The 14,615-nt window shown below is 43.0% G+C and overlaps 1 protein-coding gene across 2 annotated transcripts in view; it reads left to right on the top strand.

Moving 5' to 3' along the window:
- Window positions 1–14,615, top strand: part of TMEM266 (transmembrane protein 266) — a 217,100-nt gene that overhangs the window by 65,746 nt on the left and 136,739 nt on the right. Inside the window, exon 1 of one of the 2 annotated variants that reach the window (XM_049852854.1) lies at window positions 437–485. The exons of the other annotated variant lie outside the window; for it this stretch is intronic. The gene's annotated coding sequence lies outside the window, so the exon portion shown is untranslated. Of the gene's footprint in view, window positions 1–436; window positions 486–14,615 lie in introns of those variants that run through there. 2 annotated transcript variants of the gene reach the window in all.

Genomic DNA, 14,615 nt, shown 5'->3' with positions numbered 1-14,615 from the left:
GTGGCAACGGGTTTGCTGTTGGATATTGCTACACAGTCCTAGCAGTCTTGTGAATTTAGTAGAAATTGCTGGAGTTACATCAATAGAAAAGTCACCCAATGGGGCTATTAGCTTTTTTACTCAGGTCACATATTTGAGATGGTGGTGACAAAGATATAGGTAAGTATGAGGAATTATTTGGAAATTATATCCCATGGAAAATGCAGCTTTTAGTTACAAATTGATGAATCATATTAGGTAGGAAATACAAAGACTATCACTTGTAGACCTTACAAGCTCTGTTTTCTTCCTAAGGCTGGATGAGTATTTAAAAGTACTTTTTCATTATACTGTGTTCTGTAGAGAGTAAACCAATTTGTGTAGCAGTCTCGTCTCACAAAAAAGACTTTGAGTTTGGAAGGACACATTCCCCAGTGCTTATGGAAATGCTGAGATGGAGTCTTTCTGCCCTGGGGATTTCCAGTCTATGACCAGATAACCTCTAGGTGAGTCCTGATGTTTCTGGTGAAGAAGCAGAACACAGGGAGAGGTTCTCGATTCATTTCTGGGGAGGAAATGGGTGTTCTTATGGGGAGCGTCATTCCCTTTTTCAATCAGGAATCTCATAATGGAAAAGCATCCAAGAAGTCGACCAGTCAGCTTGCTCCCATTGAAGCAAGATTTCATTTAGTGCAGAGCTAAGCACCCTTTTTGGCTCAAAGGCCAATTCAGGGAATGTGAGAATTTCTGGACTACATTTTTTTCCCCCTTGAAATGTATATGTATTTAAACTGGGAAAAGCCCTCAATGAACATAATTTTTTTTCCCCACCAAGGTTTTTTTCTGTTTCTTTGGTGAGGGGAAGGAGAGGGTAAATTTTTCCTGAACTCTGTAATTAACATACGTAGCCGTGTCGAATTGTAATGCACATTTGAATACATTATTGAGAAAGACACTGGCAACTGGTATATTTATCTTTCCTTGACCCTGTAAGCTACTTAGTTTTGAAATGTGAATTGTCTTTATAGTACCTCTTATTTAGTATTCTTTATAATGAGGTTTTTTTCATTGTCAACAATCTTGATCCACAAAAGAAGTTCTCAATCAGCTTACTTTGAAATATTTGATTTTCATTGGTCTCTTTTTCTCTCCTTGGTGGCAGCCTTAACAGAAATTTTAATTTTATTTAAAAAGTTGTTCACAACCTACAAATTAATCTGTCCCCTTTCCATACTGAACTAATCAGAGTTCACAGATGCTGACCAGACATACCCATCATGTGACCTTCTCCTGTGGTCCAGGTCTCATCTGAGAAACCCATAGCTCCCTTTGGCCCTTTTTGCACACAAGTTTTCCCAGATATAGAGCCCCTGGGTGGTGCACATTGTTAAGTGCTCAGCTACTAACCTAAAGGTTGGCGGTTCAAACCCACTCAGAGGTACCTTGGAAGAAAGGCCTGGCAATCTGCTTCCAAAAGGTCACTGCCAAGAAAACCCCATGGAACACAGTTCTACTCTGCACAGATGGGGTTGCCATGAATTGTAGTCAACTCAACAACAATGGGTTTAGTTGTTTTTGTTTTGCTTTCCCCAAAGAGAAGAGATAAACCAAACAAAACCAAACCTGTTGCCATCAAGTCAATTCCAACTCATAGCAACTCTGTAGAACAGAGTGGAACTTCCCCATAGGGTTTCCAAGGAACAGTTGGTAGATTCAAACCGCTGACTTTCTGGTTAGCAGCTGAGCTGTTAACCACTGTGCCACCAGCGCTACATAGAAGACATAAGAGCTCCTAAAGTTGGAACACACCAGGCGGGCCTTGGTTGGGCAGTGGGATGGAGGCTACTCAGAACTGATGTTACTGATGTGGGGTAGGGCCAGGAAATCACCTCTCCTACATCAACACTAGCCTATGTTGTGATTTCTATTTGTGGTTATAATACCTGTTCACTGGGAAATGTCAAACAGTACAGAGATATAGAAGGCCAATGGTCAAAGTCTTTGATAATCTCACTCCTCAGCAGTGCTCACCATTAACAATTTAGTACGGATTCCTCCAGATTTTTCAATGCAGATACTAAAACATTTAATAAATGCATAGTTTTGTGGTTTGTTTTCTTACATTTGATAATATATCCTGGACATGTTGGAGGGCCTTGAATGGCATACTTTTTAAAAACAAAACAAACAAACAATCAAAAACCAGTTACTGTCAAGTGAATTCTGACTCATGGTGACCCCATGTGTGTCAGAGTAGAAATGTGCTCCATAGGGTTTTCAGTGGCTAATTTTTTCAGAAGTAGATTGCCAGGCCTTTCTTCCAAGGTGTTTCTGAGCTGGACTCAATCCTCCAACCTTTCAGTTCACAGCCGAGCACGTCAACTGTTTGCACCACCCAGGGACCCACACATACTTCTGGGCACCTTTTATTCTGCCTCAGTGAGCGCTAAATGAGAGGAGCCGTATAACCAGGGAAGTGGAAGGGAACTGATGTTTGTTGGATAAGAACTGGCATGAGCCATGTTCCATGGTAGGCAGTTTCACATTCCATATCTCCTTCAACCTCCTGCAGTCAGTCACCTGTTGTGTCAGCTACTTACACATGAGGAGGGGGGGCCCAAGATACATGATGTAAGGAGTCGAGCTGATGTTCAAAGCCAGGTTGATGTGGCTCAAATGCTAGACTCTTTCTCTGTTACCGCTGTGATTGTGAGTAGAAAATGGTGCTCTGCCCCATAGTCCTCTGGCCACCTGTCCTGTTCTGCTTTACACACCCTAGCTTCCTTGCTGTTTTCCCGCCTCAGGCCTTCAGCAGTAGCCGGTCCCTCTCCTGGAATGCTCTTCCTGCACGTTTCTGCCTGCTTTGCTCCCTCACCTCCTTTAAAGCTTGCTCAAACATCACTTCTTGAGTGAGGCCTTCCCTGGCCACTCCTTTAAAACTACACGCCTTGCCTCGCTGCTTCTCTTTTATTCATCGTACTTATCACCGTCTAGCATACTATGTTGCAAACCCTGGTAGTGTAGTGGTTAAGTGCTACAGCTGTTAACCAAAAGGTTGGTAGTTCGAATTCACCAGGCACTCCTTGGAAACCCTGTGTGGCAGTTCTGCTCTGTCCTATAGGGTCACTATGAGTCAGAATTGACTCGATGGCACTGAGTTTTTTGTTTTTTGTTTTAGCATACTATATTGCAACAGTAGCCTAAACGATGGATGGACTTGAACACGTTGGCGGTTGGGAGGATGGCGCAGAACCGGGCGACATTTTATTCTGTTGTATGCAAGGTCGCCATGAGTTGGTGTCAACTTGGTGGCAGCTATCCATCTAACAGACTATATAACTTGGCTATTTTGTTTACTATCCCTCTCCCCAGTGAGAATGAAAGCTCCAGAGGACAGGGAGTTTGTCTATTTTGTTCACCGCCTGGTGCTGTGGAAAGGACAGATCCACACAGAGTGGGGACAGCAAGTCACTGTGGCAAAGGGGATGGATTAACTCATGGGTTGTGAATCACTTTTTAAATAAAATTAAAACCTTTGCTAAGGCTGTCACCAAGGAGTGAAAAAGAGACTGATGAAAAGCAAGTATTTCAAAGTAAACCGACCATGAACTTCTTTTGTGGTTCAAGACTGTTGACTCAGAGAAGAATCTTCTTGACTCTTTCCAGCCTCCCCATACTTTTTGTTTTTGTTGCCCTTACTGCTCCCTGTAGTGAGTGGTGAAACCCCTAAAATGCAAAGGGCTTATATGTGTGTTTGGGGAACAGCAAGGAAAGTGGAGAAGAATAGGAGAGAGCCTGTCTTACTCTTGAACTGGTGTTGGAGAGAGGAACCTCCCAGTTAGCTCCTGTAAAAATGAAAGGAAAGTCACCCGCAGGTGGGGTGTGAGACAAGACAGCAAGAGGGATGGGGAGATGATCTGGGATGGAGAAAAGACCTGTGTGGGTTCCTCTTTGGGGTACATAATGTTTTTTAGGACCTCCAAAGAAGGACACTTCAGACTCTATCCATTTTCCCAATGGCCTGAGCCACTCTTTCCCTAGAAAGGAATCTATGAACACTCACTCCAGCTCTTCACAAAGGCAGCTTAAACTCTGTACCACCAGCATTAACTTATTGCTTCCCTATTTGAACTAGATGTGAGAGCTCATTGCCAAACAGTTATTCCACATGTCTGCGAAGTCTCAGCAAGAAACACACATCAACAACATCACAACCTGAGCCTTCTCCGACCAACAGAGCCTCAAACCCATTGCCATCAAGTCAATTCCAACTCATGACGAGCCCACATGTGTCAGAGTAGGACTGTACTCCATAGGGTTTTTAATGGCTATGACTTACAGAAATAAATTGCCAGGCCTTTCTTCCATGGCACAGTTGGGTGGATTTGAACCACCAGGCTTTCAGTTAGTAACCAAGTGCAAGCTGTTTGTGCCACCCAGGACCTAAAAGCAGCCCCAGACCCCCAGTTACTTTTCAGACATCTATTGCTTGCAGTAGTTCTTGGACTGGACCAAAATGATTGGCATTTCAGGGTCTTATTCAGCCTTAGAACATATTAGAATTGAGTACCCTGGGATGTTAGAGAGTGTTATTGGTTTTGGGAAGAAGTCTTGCCAAAACTACTCCTCAGCCTCAGGGAAGCTTCCTCCTCCTCTTCCTTCTTCTTCTCATCTTTCTCTCCCTCCTCCCTCTCCCCTTCCTCTTCTGTGGCTCTCATTGCTGCCATGTTGTTGTTGTTGGCTGCCATCAAGTTAGCCCCCACCTCATGGCAACCCCGTGCACAACAGAATGAACCCCTGCCCAGTCCTGCACCATCCCCATGATCAGTTGGGGCTAGAACTGTTGTGATCCATAGAATTTTCTTTGGCACAATTTCTAAAGTAGATCCCCAGGCCTTTCTTCTTAGTCTGTCTTAGTTGGGAAGCACCACTGAAACCTGTTTAGCATCATAGCGACATGCAGGATTCCACGGATAGCCAGGCGGTAGCTGCCCGCAAGGTGCATTGGCCTGGAGTCTAACCCGGCTCTCTAGGATGGAAGACGAAGATTCTACTACTGAGCCGTCACTGCCCTAGGCAGTCTGAGTTACCTGCCGTAAGAGGAATTCTGCCTTCAGAAAAAAGCAGCTTCCCTTAAAACTGCTTTTGATTTGTAACAGAAGGTACTCAAAAGCTAGGACGGAGCTGATAACTCCAGTTCCCAAAGCTCATTTAAACAAAGAATATTAATCAGTATTTTTGCCCTTTGCAGCCCAGGTTTTTGAAAGTCCAAACCGAGATCAGGCAGCTGTTTTCTGGATTTCAGTCTCAAGCCGTACCGCATACAGTGTCCTCCCTTGGCTCAAAACACATCAAAAGGGAGTTATTTTATCAGTGATTCCCTTACACTGTCCTACCCAGTCCTTGGTAGATTACCAAACTGCCATTTATATGAGCCGATGCAGCGTATAAGGTAAAGTAACTTCCTCCCCACAGTGGTTTCCCTTGAAATAGTTAAATCTTTATATTTCACCTGAGTTCGATGTAGCATTTTAAAAAACCAAAACAATTTCTATGACACTTGATAATTCTCCTTTAACCATAACAACAAAAATGTGCTAGTTTCACCCTCTGAAACAAAAGAACAGGGCAAAACACAATGCAATTCCACAACTAAAGAAAATGTTCCATTATTTTGGGAATAGTGTCAAAAGAAAAGCTTGGAAATTTCCCTTCCATCTTTCACCCTCCTTTTACGGTCAATTTTTGCCTGTTGTTCTATCTGCCGCCACTCCCCTCTTGATGCCCTACAAAGAATTCCCATCCCCACCGCTCTACTGAAACAGAACTCTTAAAGGTCACCTGTGATTGCCTAATCACAAATCCAATGGCCATTTCTCAGGTTTCATTCCTGATGGCTCAGCAACATCTGACCCTATTGACTTCTTCAACTCCTTGAAATGCTCTCTGTTGGCAATTCCTTCCTAACAGAGACCCATCTCTGGTCTCTCCTCTGCTCTAGCTCTTCTGTGCTATCAAGGAGTGGTCTGATGAAGTGATTTAAGAGTGTGGGCCCTGCCCAGGGTTTGAATCCTGGCTGTAGCACTGGCTAACTGTGTGTCTTTGAGTAAGTTATTTAGCCCCCCTGTGCCTCAGTTTCCTCATCAGTAAAATGAGGAGAAGAATAGTAGCTACATCATAGGGTTGTCATACCGTGGTGACCTGCATGTTGCTGTGATGTGGGAAGGTACGTCATTGGTATTTCAAACACCAGCAAGGTTACCCATGGTGAACAGGTTTCAATGGAGCTTCCAGACTAGACAAACTAGGAAGAAGGGCCTGGCGATCTACTTCCAAAAACTAGTCAGTGAAAAACCTACGGATCACAACAGAACATTGTCCAGTTACCAACGATCATGAAGGTGGCACAGGACTGAGCAACGTTTAGTTCTGTTATACATAGGGTTGCCATGAGTCAGAGCTGACTTAAGGGCGACTAACGACAACAGGGCTGTTGGGGAAGAGGTTCAAGATACCGTCAGATGCTCCTTATGATAAAACCCTAAATCTTCCTCTGCCAGTCGGGGCCTCTATGACCTAACCCTGTTTTCCTTACTTCCCTTGGCTATTCCTAGCGTGTGCCCACTTCCGAGCCTTTGTTCCTGCAGTCCCCGATGGCGGATCACCTTCATCTATTCCTGCTCTGCCCTCTTTCCCTGGCCAGAAGAGATGAAGGATGCTAAGGGCTTCACCCGCCCAGGAGGCACCAGCCCAGACTGCCTTGTAATATAAGACATCCTCCTTTGGGCACAGAGCCTATCTCGCTCAAGCAGATTATAAATTACTTAAAGATGCCAGCTGTGATTTACACTTTTAAAAACTATCTCCTTCAGTGTTTAACACAATGCTTTTACACATAGTAGGAATTTAACTTATATGTGTTAACTACCCAAATATTACTTTTCCTTGGTCCTTCCAAAATCCTTTTTCCTCTTAACTTGAAACTTATACCTGTCAGTTCTAGAACCCATATTTGCTATAAGCGCGACATGGGAAAATTGAGTCAGCACCACGGGGAGAGTTAGTCACCTCAGAGTCTTTTTGAAATGAGGGGGGGTGAGTAGAAATAATTAGAATAATAAGAGCAGAGAGACTAATTCAATGCTTTTTAAAAGTAGCTTGAAATCTTACCGATCTATGAAGTTGTTAGGATTCTTTTAAAAGTGTTTGGAAATTTTTTCTATCCTTCTGCCATCTCTCCCAAGTAAAGTGAGCTCTGAGGGGTGTGAGTATCAAACCTGTACATCTTTCAGACCTTGTCTGAGGCCTGCTCCTGTACCAATATGTTCTAGTCCTACTTTCACTGTAGATCTGGGTGAAGAGGACATTGAAGTTCAATGAAGATCAAAGGAAGGGGCTGCCTTCTTAAAAAAAAAAAGAAATTATTTCCATTACTAGTATTCAGAGTTGGCATAGCAAAGGCAGCCTACATTTTCCTCGGTATCTACTGTGTCTCTGAGATCATGAAGAGTCATAGAGTTGTGCTACCCGTATAACCTTTCTAACCCTGGAAGCCATTAAGGGCCGTGTTCTTTGCATCTTGAGATTCTATAGCAGGGTTTCTCAACCTTAGCATTATTGACAGAGCCCTGGTGGCACCGTGGTTAAGAGCTCAGCTGCTAAACAAAAGATCAGCAGTTCAAATCCACCAGCCACTCCTTGAAAACCCTATAGGGCAGTTCTACTCTGTCCTATACAGCAACAGCACCTAACAACAGCACTATTGATATTTTAGGTGGCTAATTCTTTGTAGTGGAGACTGTCCTATGCATTGTAGGATGTTTAGCAGCATCCCTGGCCTCTACCCACTAGATACCAGTAGTTTGCCCCCCACCCCACCAAGTTGTGATAACCAAAAATGTCTTCAGTCATTACCAAATATCCCCCGGGGGATAAAATCATTCTTCAATAAGAACCACAGCTCTAAGGATCCAGAAAACTCAGCATCTTCCCAGTTTATGCAATACCAGAACTTGGATAGTTTGGGGCAAGTGAAGATTATAATAGACATGAAAGGTAAATTTGGGTTTAAAATTTCTAACATTTCAGAGGGAAAATGTAGTGTCTATAAGCGATTATGGACTATATCCTAAGTAAGGAGGATGTAAACAAATAGTTAAAGAAATTCAGACAATCTTACTCCCTTAAAGATCTTGTGACTGGATGCAACCATGCATTCTGGGAGTGTTACAATCATTCTTGGAATATTTTGGTTGGAATTGTATTTAAGTGGCCAAAATACTTGTAGGCCTTTGACAATAAGTATATTAAACCAAAAATAATATTCCTGGGGAAGTCTTAGTTGATTATCATTAGAGGAGGTGATATTTGGCCTCACTGTTCCCACCAGAAGCTGCTTCTGGCCACAAAGGCACCCTAAGACAATATTTTCGGGTGCTTCACAGTGAAGTGAGAATGACAAGGTACTTTGTGCCCTGGTGAAAGGCCATAATTTTTTCAGTCATCTTCGTGGCTCTTAGGAAATTTAGCTGTGATTTAGAGCCCACCTTTCAGTTGACAGTCACCATTTTTTCTTTCTAAATGCAATAGCAGAAATTGCATGCCATACCCAAAGGCTGAAAGTGGCGGGTGAAAGCAGTACTTTGCAGAAAATGTTAAGGCTCCAATCTTGGGCGAGACCTGTTTTGGCCAGAGATCACCTTTGACTTAATTGCCTCTGGAAGGGGAAAGTGTACACTGAAGACCCCCAAGGTATTTTCAATCCAATATTCTAGAATTAAACAATTGTGAGCATCTTCAGTGTGCCAGGTTTGTGCTCAGAGCTGGAAGGAACTCCAAAGATCATGTCTAGCATCCTCATCGTGCAGGTAAGGAAACTGGATCCAAGAGAGAAACGACTTGCTGGAGCTCAAGCTACTATGTTCTATGTTCCTAGTCTATGTTCTGTGTTCCTAGGTTCCACAGAACACAGTTCAGTATACGGGCTCCTTTCCGCACTGCTTCTGGTCCTATAGCTCTCTTTTCTGATATTACGTATTATATCTAGAATCTGTGGTAACATCCTTCTGTAAGCAACATGGTCCTTATCCCTTCCTTGTTGATCTCAGGATTATTATGAAGGCACAAGATGCAGTACAAAAAGACAGTTTCTGTTTCCAAACAACAAAATGTTTTACAAATGTAACTATTATTCAGTTCAGATTTTCCCTGGTTAGCAAGAATCTGCCTCTGAAAATTCTGAAGTTGATGGTGTAAGCCAATAGTTACTTCTATGAGGTAGCACTAGGCTAGGTGACCTCAGGTAGGAGAGTTGGCCTTGCCTTTAGGGAGGAGACAGGGCTCAGTGGCTTACCATCTCAAGTTACGACTGAGAGCAAGAGGATTGCTCTTCTTTTTTTGTGGGTGCTATTTTTTATGGGTTTGCATAGTAAGGGGAATTTTCCTCTTAAAAGGACAGGATATCAGAAGGGGAGGAGATCTGGAGTGCTTGTGGTACCAGTCAGGGTCAGAAACTTACCCTGACAAACTTAAGCAATTAGGACAGTTGATGAGCTCCAAAATACTTTACAAATGTAAATACCATCCTCAGTTAGCTTTTATTGAGTTTTTTGGAAGGTATATTCAGAAAGAATATATTTATCTGAGCGTAACAGAAAATCTAAGGAACAGTGGCTTAAATAGATAACTTATTTTTATTTATCTAACAAATCTAGAAGCAGAGTCCAGAGGTTGTCATGCTGCTCAGGGATGTCGTTAGAAACTGAGGTTCTGTTTAGGTTTTTGTTCCTCATAGTTAGGGCTGGGTGCTCCACCTCCAGGCATTTCATCTGTGTTCCAGGCAGGAACAAAGGACAGAGATGAAGTGTAAAAGCCTTTCCTTTCTAGGTTTTGTCTTTATACTGGGGAAGGGACTTATTCCTTTATTTCATTGATCAGAGTTGTATCATGGGACCACTGCTTAATAAAAAGGAGCCTGGGAATTCTAGTATTTTCCTTTCTGGCATGTAGATCAGTGGGAGATAAGAGGAAAGAGGTTGAAATGAGGGTTGTGAGTCAAACTAAAATATCTATGACAGAAGAACAGGGCATTTCTTCAGAATCAGTATGGCTAGAGAGCCAGGCTCAGAATATAAGCAGGGTGGCTAGGCACAGCTAAAGGGGCACTGGGCAATGGGTGCTCCTGCTGTGCTCTGAGCTTGACTGCTCCCAGTCATTCACTGATAGGTCCTTGGACCAGTGTTACCCTGACCTTGGCTAGACCTTTGCATTCTTATTAAGGATTCAAAGTCCTTGGCTGAGCCTGGATCACATGTCCATGCTGTAGCTGCATGGGAGGGGCAGGGAAATAGAATACATGTCACCACCCCCTTAGAGTACCATAATGGAGGGTGGGAAGAGGCTATCTTGGAATTCCTCCAAATAGGGGGGATCCTTCAATGCTAGGCAGCCAAAACTGACAAATATTCGCCACCCTCCTATCTTACAGATGGGCAACCCGAGTCCCAGAAAGAAGAAAGTCAACACCACCTAGTAGGTGATAGGCAGAGCCAGGATTTTGGCTTTCTCTGTCCTCTACCACACATGTCCAATCCAGTTGGCTCCAGGGAAGCAGTGCCTTCGGAGCCTTTCCCTCAGGATCTCTGACATTCCATAGGGTGAGGAGGTTTGTGTTTGGAAGCAGCCTCTCCTTCTCTCAGTGGTCCCTTTCTCCCCACAGGATCTTCCCAGCAGCCACTTCTTCCTTGTATAATTTCAAGACTTTCCAAAAATAAGAAGTACCTCCTGTCTACAAAAAAATCATTTAGAATTCCTATTATAACAGGGTATTGAAAGGGATATTTTGTGAAGACAAAAACCAACCAAAACCAAACCTGTTGCCTTGTAGTTGATTCCAACTCGTAATGACCCTATACAAACCCATTGCCATCAACTCACAGTGACCCTATAGGACAGAGTAGAACTGCCCCATAGGGTTTCCAAGGAGCGCCTGGTGGATTCAAACTGCTGACCTTTTGGTTAGCAGGCGTAGCTCTTAACCACTACGCCACCACTGTTTCCAACGACCCTATAGGACAGAGTAGAACTGCCCCATTTATAGTGTTTCAAAGGCTGTAATCTTTACGGAAGCAGACTGCCACATCTTTCTCCTACAGAGCAGCTGGTGGGTTCAAACCACCGTCTTTTCAGTTAGCAGCCAAGCAATTAACCACTTCACCACCAGGACTCCTTTTTTGTGAAGACACTTGGCTGCACATATCCTCACCTTCTAAAGAGAAACATCCAGGCACAACCACGTCAAAACTTATACAAAGGTAGCTAAACTGGTCTGGCAAACATCACCTCATCACCCACCTATAACTTGTGTGAAGAAAAAGACTGGATATTCAAGGAGAGTTAATTAACAAGGGAGAGTGTGAGGGAAAGTGCAGTGGCTTGCCCCTACCTCTCCTGAGAGGGACTAGTAGAGGATTGTTTCCTCCCAGCCAACAGAGAGGGATCCAGGCAGTGTGGAGACTCCCATAAGGCTTCTTGAGAACCTATAACTGTATCCCACTGAAGAGCATCATTTGGTTACTTGCAATCCAGAGAACTCTGTCAGCCAAGGGAGGTCTATATATAATCATGTACAAAGACTTTAACCAATCTTGCTCCAGTTCTTGCCCCTGCCTCCCACTCCAAGCACACCAAAGACCCTGGGAAACAAGAAGCAGGGGGAGAAAGGGGAGGGGGGAGTGAAAAGCCAACTGTCCCCTTCCCAAGTGCAGGACTAAGCTGTGGGTCAGGCCTAAAGCAGGAAGAGAGGAGGAGCTTTGAGCTGGACGGGAGACTGAAAACTTGATTTAGACCAGATGAGATTTTTAGAAAAATTTTATTGTGGTAAAATGTATGCCAAAGATAGATGCCATTTTAGCCATCTTTAAGTGTTCAATTCATTGACACTCACCACGTTGTGTAACCATCGCCACTATCCATTTCCAGATACTTTTCATCACCCCAAACAGAAACTCATTGCTCCTTAAGTAATAACTCCTTGTTTTCCCCTCCTCCCAGCTCCTGGTAACCACTAATAAACTTGTCTTTGTGCGTTTGCCTGTTCTAGATACTTTGTATGAGTGGGATCGTACAAGATTTGTCCTTTTGTGTCTGCATTACTTCACTCAACATATTTTCAAGGTTCATTCATGTCATAGCATATATTAGGACTTCGTTTCTCTTTATGGCTGAGTAATATTCCATTGTATTTGTGTACTATTATTTTGTGTATCCACTCCTCTGTTTATGGACACTACATTGTTTCCACCTTTTGACAACTGTGAGTAATGCTGCAGTGAACACTGATGTCCAAGTATCTGTCTGAGTACCTGCTTTCGAGTCTTTGGGGTATATATCTAGGAATGGAATTGTTGGGTTACATGGTAACATGGTTACATGTTCGACTTTTGAAGGAACTGCCAAATTGTTTTCCAGAGCATCTGCCTGGTCTTACATTCCCACCAGCAATGCCTGAGGCACCCCCCGCCGCCGGATAACACTTGTTATTTTCTGTTTTCTTGATAATAGCCATCCTAGTGGATGTAAGGTGGTATCTCATTGTGGTTTTGATTTGCAGTTCCCTGGTGACAGTGAAGTTGAGCGTCTTTTCATGTGCTTATTGGCCATTTGTATATCTTCTTTGGAGAAATTAGACCAGATGAGATTTTTATATTTTTAACATCTTAAAAAGTCTTAATTGCTGCAATGAGGTGGTTCATGAAATTGTACATGACCAGACCGTTATGGAGACTGTCAAAGATGTCATCGAGGGACAGGCACGAGAGTACTAGTGGGACGAGATTGAAGACCCAAGTTGAAAAAAAATAAAGCTGTTTCTAGTTGTACCCACATTCAGTCTGTGACTAGTTACTCTCATTTTCCAAAGATAGCATTCTAAGTTCTGGAAAAAAAAAAACAAACAAAAAACCCTGGAATGAGGCATCAGGATTCCTGAAGTCTAGCCCCTGCTCTTCCACAAACCAGGAGTGTGACTTTGGGTGAGTCACTTCACTTTTATGGGTCCCAGTTTCCTCTTCTGTCAAATGCTAGGATTGGATTTCGTGGCTCAGGTATCCTAGAATAATTTCTCTACTCCTCTAAACCACACAGGGCCTTCGAACAGCAGGACAAAATAATTCACACAGCGAGCTGGCTTTACAAATTGTACTTTGGTTATATTTGCTGGAAGAGTAAAGCACAGATGAATGGCATTTGGCAGGAGAAAACCTTAGTACATCTGAAACCCTTAATTATACACTGTAGGCAGCTCTGTAGCTTGGTCTGTGTCAAAAGACACTGCATTATCAAATGACACGTTGTAGAGATATCAGAGTTTCTGCAACAGCTCATTCATCTGTGGTGTGGTTGGCCTGGGTCAGGCAGGTAGCGTCCACTCTTTCAACTGAGTCTGCATTTGAATTCCTGAACACTCCTATATTTAGATTAAAGGGCCTCTTGTCCAGGTACTGTGGAGATGACTCTCCTTGAATAGACTATACTCAATGGGAAGTTTGGAGCCTGAAGCTGGTAAAACACATGGTTTATTTCTAGATTTTGTGTGTAGCTAAATACTATTGCTACATTGGGTGTAAGAGGTTTTATACACAGCTTTTTATATTTTTTATTACATAAGCAATACATTAAAATCACACATGAGTAATACGTAAATTAGAAATACTTTTTGCACAAGCAAAGTGTCTATAATCCTACTATCTTCAGAAAATTATTCATATTTTGTGTCTATACTTTTAAATGCATATATACATATATGAATGGTTTTTAAATATAGGGTTGTATTATAAATTTGGCATGATAATTTCCTGAGGACAGCAAGGAGGCTTGTGTGATCAGAGTGCCATGATTAAGGGGGTAGGAGATAAAGATGGAGAAGGTAGCTTACAGGGCCTTGTAGACCATGGTGAGGGTTTGGATTTTGTTTAAAATTTACTGGGACATCTTTGGAGGGTTAGGGCAGAGAAGTGACATCATTTAGTTTGTTTCAGAAGGTTCACTTGGCTGCTGTATGGAAACAGACTTCAGGGGCCTGGGGAGGAAATAGGGAGACCACCACTTAGTAGACTATTTCAATAGTCCAGGTGAGAGATGGTGGTGGCTTGAACCAGGGTGCTATCAGTGGAAGCAGGAATAAGTGAGTGGTTGGATTCTGAATATATTTTGACGGTAGACATGATAGGATTTGCTGATGGATTAGATGGGAGAGAAAGAGAGGAGTCAAGAGTGACTTTAAGGTTTTGGGCCTGAACAACCAGAAGGGTGAGATTTCCATTTACTGGAGTGGAGATGGAGGAAGAGCAGATTTTAGGTAGAGAAAATAAAGGCTCTTCTTTAATCATGTTAAGTTTCAGTCTATTAGATGTCTAATTGAAGATGTCAAGTAGCCAGTTGGATACATAAGTCTAAGTTGAGAGGTGAAGAAAGGGCTGGACATGGAAATTTTGGAGACATCGTGTGTGGTTGGCTTTTGAAGCCATAAGAGTGAGTGATCTCACCTAGGCCCTGGGATAGAGAATAGATGGAGAAGAAAAGAGGTCTGAGTAATGATCCCTGGTGTAGGTCACCATTGAGAGGTCAAGAGAAGGAGG

This window comes from Elephas maximus, chromosome 13, assembly GCF_024166365.1.
Source record: "Elephas maximus indicus isolate mEleMax1 chromosome 13, mEleMax1 primary haplotype, whole genome shotgun sequence".
Taxonomy (NCBI): Eukaryota; Metazoa; Chordata; class Mammalia; order Proboscidea; family Elephantidae; genus Elephas; species Elephas maximus.
The sequence above is the reverse complement of the archived record's forward strand: the minus strand, read 5'-3'. Positions and strand labels throughout refer to the sequence as shown.